We start from the raw sequence: 9,647 nt of genomic DNA, 5'->3' as shown, positions 1-9,647 counted from the left end.
CGCCCGACCGCGCCTCCCTCCGCCGCCGCACGCCGCCCCGCCGGCGTCCCCATCCTTGGCTCCGGCGAGGGCCCGAGCTCCGGTCCGAGCCCGAGCTAAGCCCTCGGCCCAATCTGGATCTGGTCAACGCCGAAGGTTGACCCCGAGACCCCCCTCAAATATCAGTCTTGAAACTTTTACATTCTGGTGCACATTTCATCATGCTATAACTCTCTGCATATTGCTTCGTTTCGTGCATGTAATATACCGAAATGTTCGCCTCGAGATGCTCTTTATTTTGTTCCATTGTGCCATGTTCATTGGAGTCCATCTTGATGCCCAAATCATCGTTGCAATAGTGCTAGTTGCTGTTAACTGCTGTTACTTATCAGAACTTGGTGATTTGTTATTTTTGTTGCATTTAATCTGTGCATCTTATGAGTATGAGCTCTACATGTGTTTTGATGTATGCCATGCCATCTTTACAGAGGTGTATGCCATGTATTTTTGTGATTTCTATGGTGACTAGCACAAGCATGCAAACTAGGCTTCGTGATATTTCTGCTTTCAGAGACTTAAGTAATTTTACTAAGTCTGTGACTGCTGTTATTTTGTTGCTATGTATCCATGTGGCTACAGTGAGATCCATGCTTATTTTGGTTATGTTCAGTAAGGATGTTTTGTAGATATAGTTATGCTCTATCCATCCATTTCCTTGTTTGCAATTATGGAGTGCTCTAACATGACTCAATCTTGCTCTACTTTTGCTATAAAATGTTCCTGGTAGATTGTTTACGTGTTATTCAATTTTGCCAAACTTGTTGTAGTTGATCCTTACATGCTACGTATTTGCTCTTGCCATGGATAGCTTCATAAACATGCCATCTTGCTGTAGGTATGCTTGTTTTGTCATGCATCAAGCTCTCAAAAATGCCTTCATAATGTCTGTTTTTGCCATGCTCTGTTTTCTGCTAAGTCTGAACCTGATAACGAAACTTGCTATGTTTACCTGGGTGCCATCATATCTTCTGTGCCTTTTGGCTCATGTTCAGTAAGGGACATTTGTTATATGCTTTGAGTAAATTCATGCCATGCCTTTGTTTGCTATGATCTGTTCCTGTAGTGTCGTGGAATTATCACGGCAGATGTCCTCGAGCTAGGACTTAGTCGTGGAACCATCGCAGCTAGGAAGCTTGAAGGGGTTAAACGGGACAAGGAACACGAGGGTTATACTGGTTCGGCCCCTTACGGTGAAGGTAAAAGCCTACGTCCAGTTGAGGTGTTATTGCTTATGGTTTCGATGACCACGGAGCTTGATTGTTATGCCTGGCTCTCGATGAGATCTTCCTTGTCCCTAAACCACCGCCGGGTCGTCCCTTTATATAGAGAGGTTGACGCCCGGCGGCTCTCAGAGTCCCGGCCGGCTCATAAGAGTGTCCGGCTCGGACTCTCAACTATTCTTGCCTTACACTACAAGTTCTACCATAATGGCGGTTATCACTACGGGCCTTAAGCCATCTCCGGGTCTTAGGCCCATCATTGACCCGCCGTCTTCAAGCTTGGTACTGGGCTTCGCGTGATGACCATTATGAGTAACCCGGCCCCTCCTGGCGGGTGACTCTAAGGGTTATATCCTCAACATTAGGCCCAGATTGATTTGAACCGGTTCATGTCAATCTTCAATTCTTTTGAGAGAAAAAATCTTTCGGCTTACGGTCGTGTGAAGGCTATAACCCGCCGTGACGTCATCTTCTGGATTCCTGGTAACCCGCCATGACGTCATCTTCCATTAAGTCCATTTTTTATTCCATCATATCCTCAACGGATCTTATCCTTAAAGGCCATCCCGAAAATCGAGGCGTTTCTGTGGTGAGATAATCACGCCGTGACCTCCTCGTTTCTCGCGCCCACTTATGAGCCTCGCCTTATAAATAGCCCGGCCCGATGAGCCTCCAGTCACTCGTCGCCTCCATCTTCTTCTTCCTCTCGCCACTGTGCTCCCGCTCGAGCTCCACCGCCGCCGCCGCCGCGGGTCTTCTTGTCTTCACCAACTCAGGCCGCTGCATCAACCTGACGTGATCAGATAAACGGCAGCGACCTCCGCAACTCTCCAGCACCCGTAAGCCCTTGTTACTCCATAGAATAGATCCGCATTAGGGTTCTTACTGTTCTTCCCGTGTTCGTCGCCGTTCATCGCGAGCTCTTGGTAGATTTCATTATTACCACCTTTTCTTGATCTTTAGACTGTGCAAAACTGCTGCGGTAGCTGTTTCACTCCCATTCCCAATGTACATAGATCCCCTTTCATTGCATAAAGGCTCCGTTCAAACCCTCGAACTTTTTCTGTGTCTGTGCTAGGTCTAGAAACTTTTCCTTTTAGCCAACCGTTTGATCCAAAATAATTCCTGCGATCTGTGAAACTTGTTTTCACCACACTTAGTGAAAAATTGCCTCTGCTGAGCTATGGCGGCTTACGTTTCCGGCTCAAAAGAAGCCATGCGCCGTAAATTTTCCGGCTCGTTTATGATAAAGCTGTAGACAATTTGAATTACTCACGATACCTTCAGCGGCTTAGATAACCCGATGCATTTAACCATATGTCATTAGGGCCCTCTCATAAGCCGCTATTTGAGTATTTAAACTGTAGACATCTGCCGGCTTATAATTGAACCGGACATTTTCCTTTTGTCATAGGCTTCACTTTCACAATCCCTCCCAAAGCTCCCAAAGCACCCATCACGTGCAACTGGATGAGGTCCAACATCACCGACGACACCTTAGCTGATTTCGTAAAGATGGGTTACTTGCCCAAGAAAGAGATCATGTCTTATCGTGTCCCTGACCCGTCGGAGGAGAGACCTCAACCCAGAGATGGTGAGGTGGTTATATTTGCTGATCACATGAGCCGGGGCTTCGCACCGCCCGGCTCAAAATTCTTTAGGGATGTTCTGAACTTCTTTGATCTGCGGCCACAAGACATAGGACCCAATTCCGTGCCAAATATATGCAACTTCCAAGTATTCTGCGAAGTCTATCTTGGAGAAGAGCCCAGCCTGCTGCTCTTTAGAGAGCTATTTTATCTGAACCGCCAGAATGAGTGCGCCAACGGGCCGAGCCTGGAACTTGGTGGAATCTCCATTCAACGCCGTAGAGACTGTCTCTTTCCTTACGCTGAGCCGCCCAGCCATCCAAAGGACTGGAACCAGACATGGTTCTACTGCCAGGATACTTCGTCGGCTGACGAGAGTCCTCTGCCCGGCTTTCGTGCCCTGCGTCTGGAGCCAAGTCACCCCCTGCCGGATAAGCTAACTCAAGCCGAGCGTCAACCTCTGATCCCCACCATCAACAAAATTAAGGCTCTCCTGGGAAATGGCCTCAACAACATTGATCTGGTCCGGGTCTGGATCTCTTGGCGGGTGATCCCCTTAAGCCGCCGCCCCGGCTTAATGTGCGATTACACGGGCCGGAAAGATGACCCTCTGTGACACAGCCGCAACGATCTACCTGAAGACGTTGTTGACGGTATGACCAAGTCCCTCTTGAATGAGAGCTTGACAGACTGCGGGAGGACCGGCTTAAGCCCCTTCTGCAAGACTAATCCGGCCCCAGCGGTAAGCCACTGATCTGAACACCTTATTTTATCCTTAGATAGTTTTCATCTGAACCTTAAGAAGTCTTCATTGTATTTTTCAGGCTGATGATAAGTTCTGGAAGGTCAAGTATGACCATAAGGCGGCTAAAAAAGTCAGAAAGGCTAAGAAAGCCGCCAGGAGAGCCGCTCCCCGCAAGAAGGGAAGCAGGCCTACTGCCTCAGAGCTGCTTCAGCTAAGTGATAGCTCCGAGTCAGAGGTAACCCTTGAATTCCTTAGGCTCTTCTGTTTTTCATCTGTTTTTGACCACCTCATTGAACTTGATTATTCCACAGGATGACACCGGAGCAAGTAACCCGGTGATTGAAGAGGTAACTACACTTTCCTCCGACTCGGAGCCCTTGCCAAGGCTGAAAGTCGAAGAGTAACCCGGAAAGTAAGATTTTCGCATCCTTTAGCTTATCAAGATCCTCAATTTCTTTTGAAGCAACAGATTCATGAGAGCCGGAGGCACACCCGGACCAGCAAGGATGCAGACCTCTCCTCCGGCTTACCTGAAGCATCAAGGAAGCGCCGGACTGAGGTTATCTCCAACTTATATCCTTTTCATCCTTTGGCGGGTGTTACTCGTCAACCGCTCAATTCTTCTGATTCAAATTATCAGGAAACTTCACCTTCCTCTGGTGATTCTATGCATCGAACCTGCCGGCTTTCAAGACCGCCCCCGGTAACAATGATCATCTTATGTTGTATTTATCTTTACTCATGCTTCTGTACTAACCTTTTGTCCTTTCAGTGCCCAGGCAAAGCTCAGCAAGAGGGCGAAGAAGAATAAACTGGTCGAAGAGCCGGTCTTGGCTGAGCCGGAGGTTTCAGCTTAAGAGCCGCCAGCTGCCTCAGCTCCTGAAGCCACCGCTCCAACCAACGAGCCAATTACAGAGATTTCTGCTAACCCGGAGACCTCCAGCCCAGCTCAGCCGGCCGATGACCCGGACGTGGTAATCACCCGGACGGAATTTGTCGAGCCGGAGAGACCCACCGCTGGCTAAGTGCTCTGCCAAGGAAGAGTTGCTAGAGCGCCGCAGGGCCAAGCTGGACATCACCAACTATGCTAACTTGAGCATTGGAGAGATCATCTCCGGCTACGTCAATCAGGTGCACAGCAGCCGGGACCTAGAGATTGACATGGTGAAACAGATACAGCAGAAGTCTGAGGTACCACTCTAGTGCTTACTGCATAGTCATCTTTACCATATTAGCCCCCAAGTCTACTACTTATGATAGAATATGTTGTAGACTTAACTTCCGGCTTACTTCCATGAACCGGTAATTTGTAGATAGAAACTTTCGACATGCATTAGCCCCCAAGTGCCAAGTGTCTTTGCTTGGAAAGTGCTTGGGACATTAAAGTTGCATAATAATTATTCATACTATAACCCGGAAATTGCACAGGCTGCTTGCAAGAAATTTGAGGCTGATATCTCTGAGCTGAAGAACCGCCTGAAGACTCAGGAAACTGAGACCCGGAAGGCCAACGCCAAATTTGAATCCAGTATTGCTGCTCAGGAGAAGCTGAAGAAGAAGTTTGAAGCTGAAAGGAAGACTTGGGCCGAAGAGAAGGCTGCTCTGGTAAGCCGGGCCGAACAGGTGGAGAAGGCTCTGATGGAGAGAACCGCCGAACTCTCCGGCTTAAAGCGCCATGTGTCACAGATGGTCGCCGCAATCTTCGGTAAGTCATTCTGCAGACTTTCAACAAGTTTATATTCTCTATGTCTCATAATTCCCATCATTGCTAGCGGCTTACCTGACGTTGCAAAACAGGTCCCAGATGCGCCAACCTCAACCAAAATGTATTGACCAAGCTGAAGGCCGTGTACACTTTGGTGGAGCAACTTTACACCGGGTCACAGCGTGCCTTGGCCGTTGTGGCCCTGTCCAATGAGGTTCCGACTCACCTGGCGGACGTACTTCGCCGGCTTGCCGTTCTTCCTCAGCGTTTCCAAGAGCTGCGACGGGCCTCTGCAAGAGCCGCAGCCATAGCTGCTCTGAGCCGGGCCAAGGCTTTCCTCCCGGAGCTAGACCCGGCAGAGATCGCGCTTGGATATCCCAGTCTGAAGGAAGACGGCACTCCCTTCGACCAAAAAGACTTTGCTGCCTGTGTGAAGATCGTACGCCCGGTGGCCACCCAGATTGGGAATGACACCGATCTTACCAAGTACCAGCCGGGCTACGACGCAGAGAATCAGAGGATCCCCACTCTGCGTTATGAAGCCATCAGCTTGGTCCCGCCGACTCGTAAGCACACCTTTGCCCCAGAAATTGACCCGGCCGGGTTAATTGATGAGGAGGCTCAATTTGAAGCTTTGAGCGGCATTGACTGGAAATCGTCAACCTTCCAGGTCATGGGAACAGCCGGAGGAGCGGAGAGGGATGAGCCGGAAGCTTCAACCCAGCAAGCATCTTGACTTGTAGGCGCTCATGATAATCTTTAAAACAATGCTTCACCCTTTTGGACTCAAGGAGTCTTGTAATAGAGTAGGACAAATACTTTAACTTTGTCGTGCCATCGAGCACGTGTTGAATGCTTAACTCCATTGAAACTGCTTCTCTTATTTCTCCGGGTCATAATTGATCAGTTATTTCCTTAAGCTCGAATAGCTGTATTAACCATCCTGCATAGAAAACAAGTCACAAGTCTCTGGGCGGCTTTATCCGCACTGAGAATCATAAACCACTATATATATAACCGGAATATGAACAAGTCACCAAAGACCGGCCCCTCAATTATATGCTTTTGATGTAACCATAGCTGGCATACTTACGAGCCTTCGGTACAGTTCCGGCTTATGTAACGCCAAATAATGTAGTGCAAGCTTGCTCAACTTCTCGGTTTTAACCTAGCTGTCAAAGAATCACTTACTGTATGTTATCATATCATTGTGAATCAAGTATAGTCGGCAAGGAAAAGCGCCCTGCACAATGTTGATGTGACCAACAGAACTTGTTGTAGAGTCAAAGATCAAAAACTTTAGGGGCTTCCGGGTTCGAATACGGACCAGAGAACCATCCCAAAGGGATTAAGCTAAGATTCGAATGCGATCAATATAGCCCCAGTGGCTTTGGCGGATGCCGATCAAGAGGGTACCGACAGCTATGTCTCTTTGGTTCGAATACGACCCATGTTTGAACAGGAAGCCCCCAAATTACCTTAAGAGTTGTTTAACACGCTGATTTCGAATACGGTCCACGTCGGTTCCCAAAGGGGTTAAGCTATGATTCAAATATGATCAAAGAAAACTCCCCAATGAGCTCGGCACTTTGCCAATCAAGTGGGTATCGACAGCTATGTTCTCTTTGGTTCGAATACGACCTATGTTTGAACAGGAAGCCCCCAAGTGATTATATTGCGTACAGCTAGATTCGAATACGATCATAAGCCGGATCCACCTCCAAGTGACCATGTGATGTGTAATGGAAACAACACTTTACCTTTGGAGGAGAAAAGGACAGAGGTCCTGCTTTATTATTTAACATAATATATACATGGCTATATAAATATGTACATTATGAGAGCCGGTGGCTCAAGTGTAATAAGGCCGAAGCTGAGCTATGTTCCACGGCCGACGGGTGTCTTCCTCCGACTTACGTGAATCTTTATGCTCCCAAACGTCAATAAGGTAGTATGACCCGTTGTGCAAGTTCTTGCTGACCACAAAGGGCCCTTCCCAAGGCGGGGATAACTGGTGCGCATCTGTTTGATCTTGGATGAGCCGGAGCACCAGATCACCTTCCTGGAAGACCCGGGACTTAACCCAGCGACTGTGATAATGGCGCAGGTCTTGTTGGTAAATTGCTGAGCGAGCTGCTGCCACGTCACGCTGCTCGTCCAACAAGTCAAGAGCATCTTGGCGCGCCTGTTCATTATCCTCCTCAACATAAGCCGCCACTCGAGGCGAGTCATGACGGATGTCACTGGGGAGGACTGCTTCCGCTCCATAAACCATGAAGAAGGGCGTGTAACCCGTAGACCTGTTAGGAGTAGTATTGATACTCCATAACACGGAGGGTAGCTCCTCCACCCAACAACCCGGCGTCCGTTGCAAAGGGACCAAAAGCCGGGGCTTGATACCCTTCAAAATCTCCTGATTAGCTCTCTCAGCTTGACCATTGGATTGAGGGTGAGCCACTGATGAAACATCAAGTCGAATATGCTCTCGTTGACAAAACTCCTCCATGGCGCCTTTAGACAGATTGGTTCCATTGTCAGTGATAATGCTGTGTGGAAAACCAAAGCGAAATATCACCCTTTTCATGAACTGAACTGCCGTGGCTGCATCACACTTGCTAACGGGCTCTGCCTCAACCCACTTTGTGAATTTGTCAACTGCCACCAAGAGGTGAGTCTTCTTATCCTTGGACCTTTTAAAAGGCCCAACCATATCAAGCCCCCAGACCGCAAATGGCCAAGTGATTTGTATCATCCTCAGCTCCTGAGCCGGCACATGAGCCCGTCGCGAGAACCTCTGGCAACCATCACATTTACTGACCAAGTCCTCCGCATCAGCATGAGCCGTCAGCCAATAAAAACCATGACGAAAAGCCTTGGCCACAAGGGATTTTGAGCCGGCATGATGGCCACAATCCCCTTCGTGAATCTCGCGCAAGATTTCTTGACCTTCCTCAGGGGAGACACAACGCTGGAATGCTCCCGTAACACTGCGGCGATGCAGCTCACCATTGATAACAACCATTGACTTAGACCGCCGGGTTATTTGTCTGGCCAAAGTTTCATCCTCAGGCAAATCTCCCCGGGTCATGTAAGCCAAATAGGGCACTGTCCAGTCCGGGATGATGTGGAGAGCCGCCACCAACTGTGCCTCCGGGTCAGGGACAACCAAGTCTTCCTCTGTAGGCACCTTAACAGAAGGGTTATGCAAGACGTCCAGGAAAGTATTAGGCGGCACCAGTTTTCACTGAGAGCCCAGCCGGCTTAATGCATCAGCCGCCTCGTTCTTCCTGCGATCGACGTGCTCTACTTGGTAACCCTGAAAGTGTCCAGCAATGGCATCAACTTCACGGCGATAAGCCGCCATGAGAGGGTCCTTGGAATCCCACTTGCCTGATACTTGTTGAGCCACTAAGTCTGAGTCGCCGAAGCACCTTACCCGGCTCAAGCTCATCTCCTTAGCCATCCGAAGACCATGGAGCAAGGCCTCGTACTCAGCCGCATTGTTAGTGCAAGGAAACATCAACCGTAGGACATAATGAAACTTGTCACCTTTAGGGGAAGCCAATACAACTCCAGCCCCCGAGCCCTCCAATTGCCTGGAACCATCGAAGTGAATAGTCCAATATGTATTATCCGGCTTTTCCTCGGGCACTTGTAGCTCTGTCCAATCGTTGATGAAATCCACCAAAGCTTGAGATTTAACAGCGGTGTGTGGTACGTATTTCAGACCATGAGGCCCGAGCTCTATAGCCCACTTAGCCACTCTCCCTGTGGCCTCTCTGTTTTGGATGATATCTCCAAGGGGGGCAGAACTAACCACAGTGATAGGGTGACCCTGAAAATAGTGCTTAAGCTTCCGGCTTGCCATGAATACACCATAAACAAGCTTCTGCCAATGGGATACCGCTGTTTGGACTCGATGAGCACTTCGCTGACGTAATAAACCGGCCGCTGAACCGGATATCCTTACCCTCTTCCTTGCGCTCCACCACCACAGCCACACTGACGGCTCGTGTGTTAGCAGCTACATACAGTAATAAGGACTCCTTATCAACCGGAGCAGCAAGGACTGGGGGCTCCGCCAGCTGTCTCTTCAAATCCTCAAAAGCAGTATTAGCAGCATCATTCCAGACAAAGTCATCAGTTTTCTTCATCAACTGGTATAATGGCATGGCCTTCTCACCCAAACGGCTTATAAACCGGCTTAAAGCAGCGATACGACCCGCCAGGCGCTGGACGTCGTTTATGCACGCCGGCTTAGCCAGAGAGGTGATTGCCTTGATCTTCTCCGGGTTAGCTTCAATGCCTCTATTAGAAACCAGAAAACCCAAGAGCTTGCCTGCAGGAAC

This window comes from Triticum aestivum, chromosome 3D (assembly GCF_018294505.1).
Source record: "Triticum aestivum cultivar Chinese Spring chromosome 3D, IWGSC CS RefSeq v2.1, whole genome shotgun sequence".
In the NCBI taxonomy this organism is placed as follows: domain Eukaryota; kingdom Viridiplantae; phylum Streptophyta; class Magnoliopsida; order Poales; family Poaceae; genus Triticum; species Triticum aestivum.
The sequence above is the reverse complement of the archived record's forward strand: the minus strand, read 5'-3'. Positions refer to the sequence as shown.